General features: G+C 34.4%; 1 pseudogene; it reads right to left on the reverse strand.

Annotated features, from left to right (window-relative positions):
* Positions 1-5,068: 5,068 nt before the first annotated feature.
* Positions 5,069-6,868, reverse strand: LOC107512356 (annotated as a pseudogene).
* Between the last annotated feature and the right edge of the window lie 15,048 nt (positions 6,869-21,916).

Genomic DNA, 21,916 nt, shown 5'->3' on the forward strand with positions numbered 1-21,916 from the left:
TTTATTACTGGCATGCAAGGTTGGTACAATATCCACAAATCAATTAATGTGATATGCCACATTAACAAATATAAAGATAAAAACCATATGATCATATCAATAGATGCAGAAAAAGCGTTCAACAAAATCCATCATCCATTTATGATAGAAACTCAGCAAAGTGGGAATAGAGAGAACATATCTCAACATAATAAAGGCCATGTATGACAAACCTACAGCTAACATCCTATTCAATGGGGAAAGGATAAAAGCATTTTCCTTATGATCAGGAACAAGATAAGAATGCTCCTTTTAACCACTCATCTTCAACATTATATTGGAAATCTTAGCCACAGCAATAAGCAAGAAAGAGAAATAAAAGGCATCCAAATTGGAAATAAAGAAATAAAACTCTTGTTATTTGCCAATGACATAATACTATATATAGAGAACCATAAAGATTCCACCAAAACACTGTTAGAACTGATCAATGAATTTAGTAAAGTAGCAGGTTACAAAATAAATATTCAGAAGTTAGTAGCATTTTTATTCACCAATGATGAACTTTTGGAAAGAGAAATTATTAAAACAATCTCATTTACAGTTGCATTGAAAATAATAAAATACCTGGAAATCAAATTAACCAAGGAGATAAAAGACCTGTTTTCAGAAAATTATAAGTCATTGAAAAAAGAAATTGAAGAAGATAACAATAAATGGAAGCATATACCTTGTTCATGGGTAGGAATGATCACCATAATTCAAATAGCCATACTACCCAAAGCAATCTATAAAATCAATGCAATCCCTATTGAAACATCAATGAAATTTTTCAGAGAGCTGGAAGAAATAATCCTAAAATTGATATGGAACCATAAAAGACCCCAAATAGCCATGGCAATATTGAGAAAGAAGAAAAAATTTGGAGGTATCACATTACTTGATATCAAACTATACTACAAAGCTACTGTAATCAAAACTGCATGGTACTGGCACCAAAACAGATACATTAATTAATGAAACAGAATAGAGAGACTAGAAATAAATCCATGTCTATATGCTCACTTAATATATGAAAAAGGAGGTAAGAATACACAATGGGGTAAAGACAGTCTCTTCAATAAATGATGTTGAGAAAATTGGACATATAACATGTAAAAAAAAAAGAAATTAAACCACCTTCTTACACTGTATACAAGAATAGACTCAAAATGGACTAAAGACTTAAATGTAAGACCCAAAATCATAAAACTTCTAGAAGAAAACACAGGCAGTAAACTCTCTGATATTACTAACAGTAATTTCTTCTTGGATATATCTCCCTGGGCAAGGGAAACAAAAGAAAAAATAAATAAATGGGAGTACATCAAACTAAAAAGTTTTTGTACAGCAAAGGAGATGATCGGTAAAACCAAAAGACAATTTACTGAGTGGGAGAAGAGATTTGCTGATACATTTGATAAGAGGTTAATATCCAAAACATAAAAAGAACTCATACAACTCAACAACAACAACAACAACAACTCCAATAAAAAATGAGTGGAAGATCTAAACAGATACTTCTCCAAAGAGGAAATACAGATGATTAATGAACATATGAAAAGATGTTTAAGATCATTAATCATCAGAGGAATGAAAATTAAAACCACAATGAGATATCACCTCACACCTGTCAGAATGGCTATCATCAATAAATTGAAACAAGTGTTGGCAAGAATGAGGTGAAAAGGGAACTCTCATACATTATTGATGAAATCGTAAATTGGTACAGATGCTATGGAAAACAGTATGGAAGTTTCTCAAAAAATTAAAAATGAATATACCTTTTGACCCAGTAATTGCATTTCTGGGTATTTATACAGAGAAAATTAAAAAAAAAATAGTTCATAAAGATCTATGCACCCTAATATTCATGGCAGCACAATTTATAATAGCCAAGATATGGAAGCAACCTAAATGCCCATCAGCAGATGATTGGATAAAGAAGTTACAGTTCATATATACAATGAAATATTACTCAGCTATTGAAAAATGAACTTCATTTGGAACATGGATGAACCTAAAGATTATTAGGCTGAGTGAAGTAAGTCAGACAGAAAAAGATAAATACCATATGATTTCACTTATATGAAGAATCTAAAGAACAAAAATAACAAACTAATTAAAAATAGACTCACAAATATAGTGACAATTTCATGACAGACAGAGAGGAGGGAGTTCGGGGGGCTGACTGGAAGAATGAGGCGAAGGGTTAAAGAAGTACAAATTAGTAGTTGATAGATGGTTGTGGGGGTGGAGAGCACAGCATAGGGAATGCAGTTAACATTAATATATTGGATAGGTGGAAAACCAGAGGAGAGAAGGAGTAATTAGGGGGATCATTTTATAAATTATATAAATATATAAGCAATGTATTGTATACTTAAAACTAATTAAAATAAATTAACAAAGTAAATTAATTTATTTTAATAAATTAAAATAAATAAGTCAATTTTTAAAAATACCAAAAAGTGTAAAAGTCATTAAAATTTTGGTAAATTTAACCAAGTAATTTATTTAAAAGTCTGCATGGCAAAAATACTCAAATAAAGTAAAAGACAGATGATAAATGGAAAATATGTGCAGCAAATATGGCAAAAAGATTAATTTCCCTGAACTAAAGTTATGTCAATTAAATATACTTAAAGTTTTTAAATATATTTAGTTTAAAAGAAGCAAGGGCAAAACAGCATATATTCATGCTTTTATCTGTGAAAAATGAAAAGGAGAGAATGTGCACAAAGCGGACAAAAAGGGGTGATCCTAAGGAAAGAAACTTAAGAATTATTTTCACTGTATAGTTTTTTTTACTGTGAATGTTATAATATCTTACCATCACAAAACTGAAACTCTTTCTAGTAAACTTTCCCTGAAACACTGAACAGGAAAATAAAAAGAAGGAAAGAAGAAAGGAAGGAAAGAAAGAAGGAAGAAGGAAACAAAGGAAGGAAAGAAAGAAAGGAGGAAGGTAGAGAGGGAGGGAGGCAGGGAGGCAGGAAGGCAGGAAGGCAGGAAGGCAGGAAGGCAGGAAGGCAGGAAGGAAGGAAGGAAGGAAGGAAGGAAGGAAGGAAGGAAGGAAGGAAGGAAGGAAGGAAGGAAGGAAGGAAAAGAGAGAGGGAGGGAGGGAGAGTAGGAGGGAGGCAGGAAGGAAGGGAGGGAGGGAGGGAGGGAGGAAGGAAGGGAGGAAGGAAGAAACAATATCTCCAATATCTCAATTCTCATTGTAACTAATTTATGTTTTTTAAAAATTACTTATTAAAAAAAAATCCTTCTCTACTAACACAAGCTGTTTAGGGCAAAAATATTTTCTAATTATCCTAGCGTCTTCTACTGTGCCAAACATTTAATAGATGCTTTATATATTCTTTTAAACAAGTGAATGATTATATCATAGTCTATTTCATTTGTGATCTTTTTACTTGCCTCCTGTTGCTTCCTAGTATGTTGCACAGATTTTCTAACATTTTAGAAAGTGCAAATGAATACTGTATGGTAACTAACATTTTTCTACAAAGGAGAGTTTTACATCAGTGCATTTGAGTCAGAAACTCCCAGACCCCTGTCCCAGACCCCTGTCATCTTATGTAAATCCTCCTCCTTCAGAAAGACACCACCACTAAAAGAGCATGTATATATATATATATACACATGCTCTTTTAGTGGTGGTGTATGTATATGTTTATATGTGTGTGTGTGTGTGTGTGTGTGTGTGTATAAAAGTGTAAGCATATGAGAAACAAAACAATGAAAGAATGGTGGGAAACTAATATTTGGTCCAGTTCGTTAACAGCAAGGCCAGCATCCATCTAACCCCTTTCACAGGATAGGATCTGATCACTGCATCTAAAAAATTTGATTCATCACTTCCTTTACTCCACATCTGAGAATAGCCTTATTTGTTTACTCACAAATCTCTGTTATTTCTTCAGAAGTGTTTTGAGCAAAGATCCATTTCAAAGCATATTCTATCCTCTTTGCCAAGAAATTGTACACAGATTTCATACAAGAAAACAAAGTCTTTGCCACTAAGTCATTCAAGTGTCAATAAGCAACATGTTTAGTCAGACGATTAGGACAGAACTATAGGTTAGAACATTATATTATAAAACTTTCATAGTAATGTTCTTTAAATATCACATCAGTACAATGATATATTCATTGTGTACCTATAATATAAAAAGACATTTTAGGTAAAGCATCATATTTACTTGCACACACACAAAAGTACACATCTTTAGTTCTCCAATGTGTTCCTAAAATGTACTTCTTATGGCAGAAAATGTGGCCCAGAACAGATCATTTTCACACTTGTAATTTAAATCACTAAGAATCTGATTTTCCAAAATTTCAAATAAATCCCTTTCATCCATTATGCTATCAAAATTCACAACTATAAATGTGCACTCCTGTGTGTATTTATCTTTTTGAATCAATCTATGTACACGTGAAGGTATTCATCCAAGCAGTAGGCCCAATATTCTGTGGTCATATTGAAAGGCAGGTATAGACAGAAACATGTGGAGGGCAGTGAGAAACTGTCCTGGTTTGCCAGGGATATGGAACTTCCAGTGCTAAAACTAGGATGGCCCTGGGAAAACTGAAATGGATGGCTACCCCAAAGAGGTTACTTGTCTTTAATATTGTTTTCATCATCATAGCTTTATTTGGAGAGTCAGATACACTTGCACTATTCACCATTGTTGGAGATTTTCTCAAAAACTAGGGCTATTGCAAAAACTAGGGCTTATATGTCTCATAGAGGAAACTTCCTGGCAAAATCTAATGTGGAAGAAAACTGGAGAGAAAATGGCAGTATCCTCTACTATCTTTTGTAGAACTAATACTTCCAGGAGCTGTTTTACTACTTACTTTTCAGGATTAAAAAATAATAATAAATAAAAACCTCAAAAAGCAAAATGTAGAGGGAGGAAGCAGTGACCTATTTCAGTAATTATGCTCTTTTTTTGACTTGTGAATTTTTTTTATTGGGATATAGAGGATAGAGTGAGAAATGTCACTGTAGATGGTTATGCCCCACCAAGGCACTGCCCTACTGAAGCTCAATGGATAGTACCTCATCCAGGAAGTCCCAAGAATCTGACAATGTGAGGTTGGTTTTCATTTCCAAGACCGTGTGATTTGGGACATCTTTCCTTTCCTTGTCAGTTTTTCTTTATTGTTTGGCCTTTTAGGTCCTCTTTAGTGAAACAAATGACAATAGCTTTGCACTGAAAGCCTGCAAATGATCTCTCTCTTTTTCTTTAAATCTCTGCGCTGACCCATAAACATTTGTCTGATCTAGGATATAGTTGTGTTTCTTGCAAGTGGCAATCTGGAAGATGTGGTTGAGGCCAGAACTTCCCAGAGGCTGGCATAGTTCCGCTGCTGGCATAGGCCCATCACCTGCATCTTATCCATGATGGCATTGGTACTCAAGATGCTGTATTTCTTGAAGGGGTGGAGGTTACATGTTTGATGGCCCACATGGTCTTACCTACAGCAGGCAGGCCCACCATCATAAGAATCTCACACTTTACCTTGGTCTTTGATCAGAGAGTGCCCTGGATCCACTCACTCTGGGGAAGGTGCTAGATGAAGGTGAAGCCAGGGAGAACAGACAATAGGGCTCTGTTCTCTTCTTGAAGTTGAACTCTACTGCACAGTTCTTCGCTGGGACATGAGAGTATAGGGCCTGAACAGACACACACACACCTCTCTCTCTCTCTCTCTCTCTCACACACACACACACACACACACACACACACACGTCTTCTTTCTGAATTGAAAAAGCAACAGCTATCCATCTCTCATTCTTGGTGAAGGATAGTTCCATAACATTTCCACATGTGAAGTCTGCAAAGCAGCCAGTCACATCATTGTCTGCAGACTCATCTCCATAGTTTTCAGCCAGCCATTGGTAAACTTCTTCCCAGTGTCTCCACAGCCATAGGAGAAAGGCTTTCACTTAGCTGGGTACTGCAAGAAGGAGTCCAGGGGCCAGCCTATAGACAACATGCAGGTTGGGTTCCACAGATGGAAAGTGCTTCATGGAAATTTCCCCATTGATATTCATCTCTAAATACACACAGACCTTTCTGACCCCATAGCTGGCACAGGCTCCTGACCATAAGTATGCAAAGCCCTCAGTTGTAAGCAGGTAACCACTATTCCAGTCCAATAGGAGAGGCTGCCTTGACATGGGAGTTGCAGTTATATATGTAAATGACAACAACGTTGTCATCAAAATCATCTTCACCCTCTCAGTAGGAGGTAGAGGAGTGTGGCCTCTCCTATTCTCTTGGGGCTCAAATAACCTTCTATCCCTGGTTTTCTTCATAAGGCCTCTTGCGACTCTAGAATTTCTGTCTGTCTGGCTTGAGTTGAGATGCTTCAGATGGGAGGTAGCTGGTGAGTGCTTCTTGTTTCTTTATGTCCACTGGGCGATAGGCCTGCTGCTGATCTACTTCCAGTAGTAACCTCTCATAGCCTGACTGGTTCTCTTGTTTAATGAACCAAGTCTCATAGAATTGGTTTTGCCTGATAACGTTGTCCATGACAAAATGTTTCTTTGGCCCCAGTAGCCACCAGGCTCCGAGTGTTGCTGCAGACCGGACAGTGATGGCTGTCTCTTCAAGATTAAAGCCGCCTTCATCTCAACCTCCTCGCCGTTATGCCTGGGTCACTTCAGTTCCTCATTGGCCTTGACCTTCCAGAGCTCATTATCGGGCTCCTCTGCTTGCAGTGCCTCCTGCAACTGCTCAGCAACTTCAGCCTTGAGGCCAAAAGTGACCAGGCTGCAGCATAGCAGCTCCTCTGGAAGTTTGTTCACCCTCAGTTGGCTCACATCCATGGCCTGGGGCCCCTGAAACAGCACCGAGACCAGACTGGCCTTCCAGAGCTCTGTGCCTCTTAAATCTCTCTTGTCAGGAGATGAAGGGGGAAAGAAAGGAGGGCACACCCCAATGGCAGTGACAGGTCAAAATTTGTCTACGTATTTTAATATAAAGCGTGTTCAATATACCTTTGGAAACATTTATTGGTTTTATGTGCAACTCTTTCAAATTACCCTTGGATATAGGAAATCTTGAAAGCTTATGAAATTAAGAATACCTGGTATACACATCATCATAATATTAGACATGAATCATCAGGAAAGTTTTGAAAGTGATAAGAGAGAATTTTACCTGTTTGACCTGAGAGAATGTGACTACTTCATTTTCGTTATAATTTTTATAATACAAGGCATACTGTGAAATTAGAAAACATAAAAATGGTGATAACTCCATTACCTAGAAAAGCTCTGGTAATGGTGAGAACTAGTATTTGTTGAACTAGCATTTGATACCTGTCAGGCATTTGCTAACATTACTATGGTTATCTCATTTAACCCTCACAGAAATCTTCTGAAATAGGCACTGTTTTCTTCAAGTCACACAGCTGGTATTGGTCAAATGAGAATTTCTACAATCTCCTCTGTTTCTCATATTCATATAGGTCACTTCCCTGCTCAGTTAACAATCTCCACTCACTCAACAAGCATTTTTGGGTCCTGAGGATTAGACCTGTACAAGGCAGAGAAAATGTAGTGGGGAACAAGCCAGACTTGGTTTCTACCTCTTTTGAAGCTAATACATAGTGCCACTGGTCCCCAAATTCATATACAATGCTTCCTCAAAATGTTTTAAAAAGCCAATCTCAAATCTTAGAAGGTTTCTTCCCAAAGAAATAAAATTAAACACAATATGGAAAAGTCCTTTAAATACACACTGTAACTAGCTTAATTTTAATGAGTGTCTGATTACTAAATGTTATTTCCTTGATCTTTAAACCAGAATTTGTAATCAAATTATTACCTTTTAGGTAAGTGGAAGATTTTTCTGGCTTAAATGAAAAACTAAATAATGGAAAAATGCATATTGCTTTGCAATTGGGGAACTCCCTACCTCCTCATGTATTTCACTTTTTTGAATATAGGCCGGTACATAATACAATTCATCTTGTTTCCCTTGAAGTGTCTACTACTTTAAAAAAACCATGATGTGCCCTAGTAAGTGTAAGAATTAATATCTTTCTCATATAATTTATATGGCCTTCCACCAAGGTTGTAATTAAATGTTGACTTGTATGCTAACATGTTTTCTTCAGTCTTACAAAATTATAGAAAGAATAGCAACAATAAAGTACTTAAATACTTCTCAGAAAGCAAGGAAATTATAGTGATCTTAAAAAGCTAATCCAATAAACTAATCTAATCAAATAACTTGTCTGTAAAATCATTTGCATTTGTCTTCAAACAAAAGGACACAGAAAAGAGTTCATAAATAAAATGTTTTCCACAGAAACTCAACCACAGATATATGAAAATAGTCCCTAAGAGAAGGACTAACTTTATTCTTAAAAAATTTTCAAGAAAAAACAGTGACATTTTTTTTCTTTTGTACTAGTTAAGCAACTAGCTGGGTACATGTAAACCTCTCTGAAACAGAGTTTATAGTGACCTACACTCTTTGTCCTTCATGTGTACGTGAAGGATTCATGTCTAATATTATGATGATGTGTATACCAGGTATTCTTAATTTCATAAGCTTTCAATAACAATAATCTCTATCACCCAGAAAGCCTGAGCCAGAGTATTCTTTAAAATAAATCCTGCTTCTGAGCTCAAATCATGGTTTCCATAGAGTGGTGATGATGATTATTATTATTTTTAATAATGTAGGAAAGAGCATCTGTAATTTATATTTATCTCAGATTTGTAATTATGAAGGTGTTGCTGCATTAATTGCTATGTCACATATATTCTATATGACTAAGTAACTATATCCAAAGCAACCCAAGGGAGCATTTGTTTTACATTTGGGAGAGATGCCAAAGATTCTGACTTTCAAATGCCTCCAGTACACCGAGTCATCTAGCACATCAAGAGAATGCTAAAGATCACTTGTTTTTGTTTTTATTCTGTTGAATTTAAGAAACCAGTTATTTAAAATTATATATTGGATGGATCTTCAGAGATCATTAGCTCTATGGTATTCAAAATATTTTAGTAGTATAATGAATCTTTTATTTCAAATGCAACCTGATGGGACTTCCAGTATTTGAAATGCACACCAGATAAAATTGATTTTAGCATTTCAAAGTAGAATATTTATATATTATTCGGTTCCATCGATATGGTAAAAAATGGATGTGTAACCCATATATATATATATACATATATATATACACACATATATATACACATACATATACACATACTTCTGTATTACAGTTTTAAAAAATGCTTCACCCTGTGAAGTATTTTTTTTGGAAAATATGAATTTATTAAAACAGTTTAAAAAAAAACTCTAATGTAGCTTCACCATTTCATTTTGAAAAAAAGGAAAATGAGGCCTAGAGGTTAAAATGTTATTGCTTGAGAGTACATAATAGCAAAATCAAAGTTTTAACCCATGTCCCTGAACATATTAAAGGAAGAATGGTTTTCTTTGCATACATTGAGCACTCAACCTGTGTTAGGCACTTAACTCATTTAGTGCTTGTAACAATTGTATGAAGAATCAGTGCTGTAATCCTCATTTTTACAGAAGCTGAAATTTAGAAAGGTTAAGTAATTTGCCACATTTGCAGCATACAGCACAGGTCATAGCTTTTATTGAACACTATTTGTCTTGACATCTATGCCCAGGTTCATGTCACTAAACTATGCTGAATCTCTAATATTTGAAAAATGATCTAAGGGACAAGATTGAGGGTGGTGTGAATCTCAGTCTGGAAACTCCTAGTCTCTATCCCTGGATCCTCTTTGATTAGCTTCAGCTAGATAGATCTAAGAAGAGCTATCCAGACTGGCTCTGCCTTTAAAATTCTAATTAGTCCAGCATTAGATCTCTAAGGAGCCTAGAACTGCTGCCAAGTTGAAAAAGACACATTTTTTTTTTAACTAAAAAAAGAGAATGACTGCACATTTGGACAGAATTGGGTCAATTTCTATAGCGGTATCATTGGCAGTAATAAAGAGATGTTTCTGAGCTGAAATAAATATGACTATTGAAAAGAAAGGGCTTTGCAGTTTTCTTTTTGTCCCAAAACATCTTGGGTATCTTGAAATCCTTTAAATATATTGAGTTTCATTCTTTCTCTTTAATATCCATCATAAATCCTAAATGCTCTCAATTTTATCAGAAAATTCACTACATGTAGTACTTAACATTTAAAATCGTTATCTGGAAGCCCCCAAGGAAATTTCACAGGTGAGATGATCCAACTAGAGTTGGATCCAGCTGACTGTAGGTTAGAAGCACAAAACCACCCTCCATAACTGTGTTCAATTGGTAATCTCATCTAAGCTCATGAGTGGCTCAAGCTGAATTAGGTCAAATTATTTATTACTTCTCAGTAATACATTCCAGCCCAGCACAAGTCAAATTTCATGGCCTGACCCAGAGGCTGCCTTCATTACAAACACACCACAGATCTGAGGTGTGGCACTAAGAAGAGCTACTAGTCCTAAGGGAACTGCAACTTGACTATGAATTATCTTAAATTATCTTTTAAATATGGCCCTGCTCTTTGTGTTTAAGATTTAAAATCCTGGACCGATAAAGAAAACCAACAGTCTCAATGTTGTATGGAAGCAAATAATTAAATAAGAAAGTCTTCTATTAAACTTAATAACTCAAAGAATTTTTTATAAATAATAATTTGAAAAAGACAAAGAAGAAGAAATTTTTATAATCTTCAACCAAACTTATATTATTTTTATTTTTCAGATGAGGACACTAAAATAGAGAAAAGTTCAACAGCTACCCCAGGCCATGCAGCTGTTTTTAATACATAAAATTTGGGCCTGGAGCTCTGTATGTTTAATTAAAAAAGAAAAATTCCTATGATTCTAACGCATGGGATTTCAACCCTTTCTTATACATAGAATGGACCTGGGTTAAATATGTAGGATGCTTATTCATTCCCAGATCTTGTGCCCTTGGGCTCAGGTGTCTTTTCTGTGCTCACAAATCTATGTAGGGCAAAGGCCACATGTTCTTTTACTTCAGCCATGTGTATTCTCCAGTAAAGTATAAGGTGACATTGAGGTAAGGAGTTTCTCATTTTGATCTTATCCTCAAATGTAAAGATGAAATGATTTGTTAATGCTGTTGGGAGTCCTCTACTGTGTGTAATTTAACATGTATTATCTAGCCATCTCTTCACATAGTCCAAATCCTCTACCAAGAAATTTTTCTATTCAGAGAAGTAGACACACTAATTTGCCCCAGGACATTCTTCCATTGTAAAACATTTAGCTTGGCTACATAGAGCTCTTTATACTGAGAGTGTTCTTATATAAGCTTCCTCATTTAATATTCAAGCATTCCTATGAGATGTATGAGTAGATATTCTTCTTAATGTCTCCATTTTATAGGTAAGAAAGATGACGATATTGAGCTAGGTGATTTATGTATGATCCTTTGAAATACCCTTGCATAAAGCTTCATTTCATGTTTATTTTATATTATCCTATGCATAAAGCCAAATGTAAAGACTATGATAGTTCTATAGATAGTTCTAGGAAAAGGGTATTATGACTATACAGTGTGGGGTTGGGACAGCAGGATACTTGTCTGAAAGACTTCTCATCTCAAGGCTCAGGATCTATTGTGTTACTTGGACCAGAATTCTTTGCAAGGAATATATGTTGGATCATTTATACAAAAAGAATACAGATGTTTTGGTATTAAGTATTTTAAAGAGTCAGGCATTATAGTAATGTGAAATTGTGAGACTGAGCTTAGATCAGCCAATTTAATGGTTTAAAATATGGGGCTACTGAATCTAAGGTCTTGACCTCCACCTCTTATGATTCTGTAAAATTGGAACTGAAAAAAATGTTCTATCCCAAGGACTTAGGTTTATTTCTCATATCAAACAAATCATCAAAATTGCCACTGAGCACTAATGTGAGTCAATGTAGCCTGTCATCAATTCCAGGCAAAAAAACATTATATACAAATATGCAGCTCCCTGAGGTTCAGTCAAGATAGCAGAGAAGATGGTGCTTGCCTACTCCTGTTACCACTTTAAACTTGCAACTAATAGAATAATCTGGAGAACCATATGAAGACTAACTGAACATAACTCTTTTAACTAAGGATGCAAAGGGAGACCACATTACAACTGATAGGAGGGGCAGAGACATGAATCCAGCTGATCCTATATCTGAATGGGCGGTTGAGCATTGGGACAGGTATCTTGGCTATGGATGTCCCTCCAGAGAAGCAAAGTTACCCAACCCCACACTGGGCTCCCCAAGTTTCCAGTGCTGGCAAAATGAGCCCCCATAAAATCTGGCTGTAGAAACCAATGGGGATTCCAACCTTGCAGGTGACACTAAAGGCAACTGGAAACCTGATGTCCCTGCAAAGTCCCCATGCACAGATTCACTTGCTTGCAGTCATTCACCCTGAGCTCTGGTGGAGGGACAGCAGCACAGGAGGTGCCAGAGACATATAGGGAAATACTGAACTGTGTAGCTTGAGATTGAGAGCTGGAGAGGCAGCCACCATTATCCCTGTGTTGAGCCCTTTCTTGTACAGCCTACAGGTAGGCACCATCCTGCCTGTGTTGAGACCTACCCCACATGGCCAAATCTGAATCTTCACTGACCTGGTGAAATCTGCTCACTCTACCCAACTGACTCCATGGAACTTTGCCACACCCATTCATGAAATACAGGCCAGAAAGGATATGCACAAATAGTCAAAGTGATTAAAAGCAAGGATCTACAACCAAGACTACTCTACCCGGAAAGGCTATCAATTAACATGGAAGGTGAGATGAAGAGCTTCCCAGAAAGGAAAAAGCTAAAGGAATTTATCACTATCAAGCTAGGATTATAAGAAATGTTAAAGGAACTTCTTTAAAAATAAGAAGAGGTGAAGACACTATAAATATGAATAATAAAATAGCAGTAACTATGTACCTATTGGTAATTGCTTTAAATAGTAATTGCTTTAAAAGCTAAAATCAAAAGACAAGGGGTAGCCAAATGAATTAGGAAGCAAGACCCATACATATGTTGTCTAGAAGAGACCCACTTCAGATCATAAGAAATGCATGGACTGAAAGTAAATGGATGGAAAAGATATTTCATGAAAATGGAATGAAAAAAGCCAGGGTCACAATACTTATATTATACCAATTAGATTTTAAAACAAAGGCTATAATAAGAGACAAAGAAGGACATTGCATTATGTAAAAGGATCAATCCAACATGAGGACACAACCTTGGAAATATTGACACAATCAACATAGGAACACCTAAATATATAAAGCAAATATTAATCAAAATAAAGGAAGAGATCAATAGTAATATAGTCATAGTAGGGGACTTGAATACCTTGTTGACACAAATGGACAGATCTTCCAGACAGAAAATCAACAAAGAAACAATGGCCTTAAATGAAATATTAGGACAGTTGGATTTAGTTGATATTTTTGGAGTGTTTCATCCCAAAGCAGCAAACTGTACATTCTTCTCAAGTGTACATGGAACATTTTTCAAGATAAACTACATGTTAGGCCACAGATCAAGTCTTAATAAATTTAAGATTGAAATTATATCAATCATCTTCTCTGAACACAATTATATGAAACTAGAAATCAATTACAAGGAAAAAAAACCCTGCAAATACAAAAACTAATGTAGGCTAAAATACATGGTACTTAACAATGAATAAGTTAACAATGAGATCAAGAAAGAAATCAAAAGATACTATGAGATCTATAGAAATACAAAAGAGTATAAGAAAATATTATGAGCAACTTTATGCCAACAAATTGGACAATCTGGAAGAAATGGATAAATTCCTAGAAACATACAATCTCCCAAGCCTGAGTCAAGAAGAAAAAGAAAATTTGAACTGCCAATTATTACTAATGAAATGGAATAAGTAATGAAAAAACCCCCAACAAACAAGTCCTGGACTGGATGACTTCACTGGTGAATTTTACCAAACATTCAAAGAAAAGTTAAATCTATTCTTCTCAAACTATCACAAAAATTTCAAGAGGAGGTAAAGTGCCCAAGCTCATTTTATGAGGTCACCATTATTCTTATTCCAAAACCAGACAAAGACATTACAAAAAAAATAAAAATATATGATATCACTTATGAACATAGATGCGAAAATTTGCAACAAAATACTAGCAAACATAATTTAGCAAGACATTAAAAAGATCATATGCCATGATCAAGGAGAATTTATTCTTGGGATTCAAGTTTGTTTCAATATCTGCAAATCAACTAATGTGATACACCACATTAAAAATTGAAATATAAAAATAACGATATCAATAGATGCAGAAAAAAACATTTGACAAAATTCCACACCCATTTATAACTATCACAAAGTGGGAATAGAGAGAACATACCTCAACATACTAAAGACCAAATATGACAAACACACAGATAGCATCATACTAAACAGGGAAAGCTAATAGCATTTTCCTTAAGATCAGGAATAAGACAAGGATGTCCACTTTTACCACTATTATTCAACACACAGTACAGGAATTCCTAGCTACAGCAATCAACCAAGAAAAGAAAAAGACATTCAAATTGGAAAAGAAGAAGTAAAACTGTCATTATTTACAGAAGACATGATACCATATAGAGAAAACCTTAAAGATTCCATCAAAAAATTATTCGAACTGATAAATGAATTTCGTAGAGTAGCATGATAAAAATACTAATATTCAGAAATTGGTTGCATAGCTACACACCAATAATGAACTATCAGAGAAATTTTTAAAAATCCCATTTAAAATTTTACTAAAAATAAAAAGATATTTAGGAATAAATTTAACCAGAGAGATAAAAGACCTATATTCAAGAAGTTATAAATTATTAAAGAAAATGAAGATGATATAAATAAACGGAGTATATATCATGGTCACAGTTAGGAAGAACGAACATCATTAAAATGTCCATACTAGACAAAGCAATCTATAGATTCAATGCACTTCCTATCAAAAAAACCAATGGCATTTTTCACAGAACTAGAGCATATAATCCTGAAATTTATATGGAACCATAAAAGACCCTGACAATCTTGAGGCAGAACAAAGTTTGAGATATCATGCTACCTGGTATCAAACTATATTACAAGGTTATAATAATTAAAACATTAGTACTGGCACAAAAATAGACACATAGATCAATACAATAGAATAGAGCCCCCAAATACATCTACACTTATATGTTCATTTAATCTATGACAAAGCAAGCAAGAATATACAATGGAACAAAAACATTCTATTCAATAAATGGTGTTGAGACAACTGGACAGATGCATGCAAAAAAATGAACCTGGATTATCTTCTTATACCACATACAATAATAAACTCAAAATAGATTAAAGACTTAAACATAAGATCCCAATCTGTAAAACTTCTAGAAGAAAATATAGGCGATCAACTCTCTGACATTGCTCTTAGAAATGTTTCTCTTTGGGCAAGGGAAACAAAAGAAAAAATAAACAAATGGGACTACATCAAACTTAAAAAAAAAATAAAGAAGACCTAAAAGTTTTTGTACAACAAAGTAAACCCATCAACAAAGCAAAAGACAGCCTACTGAATGGGAGAAGATATTTGCCTATGATACTTTTGATAAGAAGTTAATATCCAAAAGTTGTAAAGAACTCATACAACTCAGCAACAAAAAAAGAAACAATCCAATTTAAGAAATGGGCAGAGGACCCAAAAAGGCATTTCTCCAAAGAGACACACAGATGGCCAATAGACATATGAAAAGGTGATTAACCTCACTAATTATCAGAGAAATAAAAATTAAGACCACCATGAGATATCACCTCACAGCTGTCAGAATGACTATCATCAATAAATCAAAAAACAACTGTTGAGGAGGATGTGGAGAAAAGGGAGCTCTCATGCACTCTTGGTGGGATTGTAAATTGGTATAGCTGCTGTGGGAAACAATTTGGAGGTTTCTTAAAAGAAAAAAAACTCCTGATAGAACTACCTATGACCCAGCAATTGCACTTCTGGGTATTTATCTGAAGGAAATCAAACATTAATGTGAAAAAATATATGCAGCACTATTTACAATAGCCAGGATATGGAAGCAACAATATAAGTATCCATTAATAGATGATTGGATAAAGAAGAGGTGGTCTATATACAGTGGAATATTACCCAGCCATTAAAAATGAAAATTTACCATTTGCAATGACATGAATGCATCTAGACTATGGTATGCTAAGTGAATAAGTCAGTCAGAGAAAGATGAATACCATATGGTATCATTTACATGTGGAATTGAATGAACAAAATAAATGAACAAATAAAATGAAAACAGACTCATAGAGACAGAAAACACACTGCTGATTGACAGATGGGAGGGGGTTGGAGGACTGGATAAGAAAGGTGAAGGGATGAAGAAGTATAAATTGGTAGTTAGAAAATTGTCACATAGATGTGAAGTGTTTTATAGGAAATATTGTCAATAATATTGGGATAACTACTTATAGTGCCAGGTGGGTACTAGACTAATCAGGGGGAATCACTTCATAAATTATGTAAATGCCTAACCACTATGCTGTACACCTGAAACTAATATAAAATAAAATTAAATGTCAACTCTAATTGAAAAATAAAAATTTTAAATTAAATCAGAAAAAGAAAAATGAACCCTCTTTTATGTAAATATAGATATGCCTTACTGTTAAAATGTAGTTCCAATTTTCTGATTGTTGCTCAGGGCAATAATGCTAGAAATTATAAATATCTCTGGAAAATAACATTAAAAAAAGTACAGGAACACACACATAAATATGCATGTGCCTAACAGAATTAAGAAAGTAAAAGAAGAACAAGTGAAGATATCTCATTACATAATTCATATATAGAAAGTATTGCAGACTTTTTTTCAATGTCCAACTATTCCATATAATAATCAGAATACCTTGTACATGCCTTTGTATAATCTACTATCCACATTTTCACCAGAATTAACTTTCCCAGGGTACAAATTGAATTGTAATTCTGTTTTCATTTGGTTTTACACCCAGTCTCCTACAGAACAATCAAAGCGCAGTCTTTAGGTCCATTCATGTTCTTGCAGATGGCAAGATTTTATTTTTTTTCTCTATTAAATTTATTGGAGTTACATTGATTAATTAAATTATATAGTTTTCAATTGTACAATTCTATAATATATCATCTATATTGCATTGTGTGTTCACTACCCAAAGTCATATCTCCTTTTGTCACCATATACATTGACCCTCTTTATTTGTATCTACTTCCTCACCTCTTCCCTTTTCCTCTGGTAATAACTAAACTGTTGTTTATGTCTATGAGTTTGTTTTTATTTGTCTTGTTTGTTTGTTACTTTCAGTTTTATATCTCATATATGAGTGAAATCATATGGTTCTCAACTTTTTCTGCTGACTTATTTTACTTAGCTTGATAGCCACAAGATCCATTCATATTGTCACAAATGGCGGTATTTTCTCTTTTCTTATGGCTGAGTAATATTCTGTTGTATATATGTACATCTTCTTTAGCCAATGATGTATTAATGGACATTTTGGTTGTTTCCATTTCTTGGCTATCATAAATAATGCTGCAATAAACACCAGGGTGCATCTATCTTTATGGGTACATATTTTCAAATTTTGTGGGTAGATACCCAGAAGAGGGATTGCTGGGTAATATAGTAATTCTACCCTTAATTTTTTGATAACCTCCATACTTTTTCCATAGTGGCTATATCAATTTACATTCCCACCAGCAATGTATGAGGGTTCCTTTTTCCCCAGAACCTCTTCAATGCTTGTTATTACTTGTCTTGTTGATGATAGACATTTCATAGGTATAAGGTGGTATCTCACTGTGGTTTTTATTTGCATTTCTCTAATAGCTAGTGAAGTTGAGTATCTTTTCATATGAGTGTTGGCCGTTTGTTTGTCTTTTTGGGATAGGTGTCTCTTGAGGTCCTCTGGCCATTTTTTAAATTAGATTGTTTGTTTTAGTGTTGTTGAGTTGTATGAATTCTTTGTATATTTTGGATATTAGCCCCTTATTAGAATGTATTGTTTGCAAATATCTTCTCTCATTCAATTGGTTGCCTCTTTTTTGTTGTTGTTGATGGTTTCTTTTACTAATGAGCAGTTTTTTACTTTGATATGGTCTCATTCATTTATTTTTGCTTTTATTTCCCTTGACTTTGAAGTAAAATTCATAAAGTTCTTTCTAAATTCAGAGTCCATAAGTTTGGTACTTATTTTTTTTCTATGCAATTTATTGTCTCAGGTCTTATATTTAGGTCTTTGATCCATTTTTAATTAATATTGGTGTATGGTGACAGAAGTCTAGTTTCATTATTTTACATGTGGCTTTCCAATTTTTCCAGCACCATTTTGAAGGGGCTTTCTTTTCTTCATTGTTTTATTCTTTTACACGGCTGAGTAATATTCCATTGTATATAAACATCTTCTTTATTTATCCATTAAGACATGGGGTGGCTGAATGGACAAGAAAACAATCCAAATGATTTAAATACATATAAATCACTTTACAGTCAGTCTATGCTGCCCTCTCCATTCTAATTATTTTGAGGTCCCAAAAGTTACCATGTTAGTTTATGCCTAAGTGCTTTGTGAATGCTGTTTCATTTGCCTGAAATATTATTTTTTCCCTTGTCTACCACAACAACTCAGTTTGTCTTCTCTTGACATATTCAGGGTGAACACTTACTTTTTACCTAGTACTTCTGCCTTTTTTTTTTACAACTACACTTTATTGAGACTTATCTATCTGGAATCTGTCTTTTCTATTAACTACCCTGGGAGCTCCTTGAGAATAGGAAATACATCATATTTATCTTCATATCCTCATCATCTAACTCAGCACTTGGTACATAGGAGGTGCTCAGTGAATACCTGTTGAATGTGTGAATGAACACATGAACAGAGACCCTAATCATGGATAGGAATCTTAGTTCTGGTTTGGTCATGTTTTGCACACTGTCCCTAACTTGCTATTGTACCTATTTTTTGAATACGACAATTTATGATTATTAACCCTGGTTGCATGTGTACCAGGCTGCTATGGCAGGTGTTGACGCTATGCTACTGCACATGCAGAGAGGTACTTCTGGCCCCAGCTCTACTGGCTGCCTTTTCTCAATCATTTGCTCTTAAAGAGAAATACTTTGTCTCCCTGTTAATCCTGAAATGGTGGCTAGTCCACAGTAGGAGTGCCATGAAATGCGTATAAAGTACTTTTCATTGGGTTAGGCCTATTATAAATGCTTAATAAATATTAACTGCTATTGTTTTTTGAGTGTTTAAGGACTTCTTTAGGTAAAAGATACTATTAAGTTTTGTTATTGACTAATTAATATTGCTTCCTGCTTAAATTACAAATATTTCATGTTGGTTGGTTTAAGATCCCATTCTATGAACAAGTTTTATCTCTTGGAAAGAGTCTAATACTGGGAGGTTAAAATCAGCAAAGAAAAACATGAAATGTTAATTAGAAAACAAAACTTTATTAATTGGTCTTACATTAATTTATAGCTTAATTATTTCTCCTAAATTGTGTTTGTTTTCCTTTTAATGTCTCCTGAAATGTATATTTATATGTAGCATTTTTATTATATCAGCTTTTAAGTTTGACTAACTGCCATCAACCTCCCACTGAGACAAGGAGTTTGACATCTGAGGTTAATGTGAGTTTTTAAAATGGATTCTACTCATCTCAATCTCTTGTGTTCTCCCTTTTTTACAGAAAACCGGATGAACCTTTCTTCTTTTAAGGACAGCGGAAATAATTTTGGCCACAGATATAAAACAGAAAAATAATGTAAGATTTTCCTTTGTCCTTTATTTATACTCTTTATGGTTTCTCTTCCCTTAGGTATTTTCATTTGTGTGTGGTTGATTTTTGATGTAGCCCTAAATTGAATTTCTATTACCAATAACTCAAGTTTAGGTCTAAGTAACTTAGCATTTATAAATGAAACAAATTGCATTGGTTAGATACACCCCTGTTTGATTTTTGCTTAACTATACAAACACTAAATTACAGAAAGGGGTTTCTTTATATTTGTCAGCTAATCCAATTAATATTTTTAAATTAAAATTATGAATGACTAATATGAGTGCAAGACAGAAATGCTCATATACAAAGCTAGAATTTTGCTTATCATGAAAGAAGTTTTATAGATAGTGAAATAGAGGTTGTTTCTGATTCAAATGGAAAAACCTGGAACTTTAGAGATAGTTTAACTCTGAGTTAGCTAGTGCTGTGATGGACTGCATTACCTTCAGCAAATAATGTAGCTTTTCTGATATTTCATTTCTGGAGTTGGAAAAAGAGAGAAATGGGAGATGAATCATAGGGTAGTTTGGGCATTAAATAACACATGGAAAATATTAAACACATAATAGATGCTCAATTTGTAATTGTTTGTTTATCATTCTTTTACCTTCTCTGAATCCTTTTCTTCTTCTGAAAATAAATATGTATATGCTTATATTTGTCTATATGGGTTTTCAGCTGTGGAGTGACCCAGCAAGAAGTATCAAAAGTGAAATGATTTGGTGAAATTATTTGAGTGCATTTATGTGGCATTCATTGGTTCTAGGCAGTACACTCACGACCTTTCATTTTAATAATGAACAGAAAGTATGGTCAGAAGTTTTCATAAGAAGAATGCATTAGAATACATTGTGGTGGTGTGAGTTAAATATTTTGTCTCACTACAAGTTAATGTGATAGTAATATCTCATGATGCACACAGTAATGGAACTGGAAAGTTATTATTTCCAGTGGAAATAACTGGAAACAATGTGGACCGTAAACTTTATGAAAATTGTAGAGGATCTCCTGTAGTTAATATGAACCACCAGTGCACAAAATACATAAACAGTACAATTATGAGAAGGTACTAGAGCTCTTCCTTTGATCCATTTTTTTTCGGGAACTGATTCCTGAACAGTTCTCTATTCCCTTTTGAATTTTACATTTTAGTACTTTTTCTAAATCATACAATTATTAGCTCATGATCTGTGTGTTGGCAGATGAATAAAATAACCTCTTAAAATGGAAACAATACTTTTAAACTACAGGAAAGAGAAAGTTGCTTTTATGGCTATCTGTGTGTGGTAGAAGGGGCAACATGCGTGATAATACTGCTAATGGATATCAGCAGCACATACTAATCCCTAACCCCGCAGTTGTTTCTCTATGAGAAATTGAAGTGCCTAGTATATATTAAATATTCAGTAAATGTTAGTATGATTGCTATCTATTGATAGGCAGTTTCAAATTTATCTTCTTTCGGTTTATTAACTTCCCAGAGGGTAGATAAACTCAAATGGTAAGACAGTAAACAAAAAATAGAGAGAGGAAATGGGGACACCTAAGGGGATAGTTTGGGTAAAGCAAGTCTTCTCAGTCTATTAAATCAGTTACAGCCTAAGATAGCCCAATTTATCCAACCACATAACTATTCTGGCCATTTAAATTTATCAACCATTTTCTAATGGCACACTACACAGCTAGACACAAGAGCTCTAGAAAGTTGAATTAGATGTGACAATATTTTTAGTGCAATGACAATATAAACACAGGCATTTAATTTTTGTTTTATTCATTGAATCTTCTCCTTACCTCATGTACACACACACACACCCCCCTTCAGAATCCTACAGAAATTACCACTAAAATATAAAAATATTAAGAAACTCACATCAGTTCAGTTCTGGAATCTACAATATGTTACATCTGATATTGACATGAAATATCAGGATTTCCACCAGGTAGAGTACAGATAGGATCTGAGTGAAGGAAGAACTGGAGGACAGTT

Source organism: Rousettus aegyptiacus, unplaced genomic scaffold (genome assembly GCF_014176215.1).
Source record: "Rousettus aegyptiacus isolate mRouAeg1 unplaced genomic scaffold, mRouAeg1.p scaffold_m13_p_15, whole genome shotgun sequence".
NCBI lineage: Eukaryota > Metazoa > Chordata > Mammalia > Chiroptera > Pteropodidae > Rousettus > Rousettus aegyptiacus.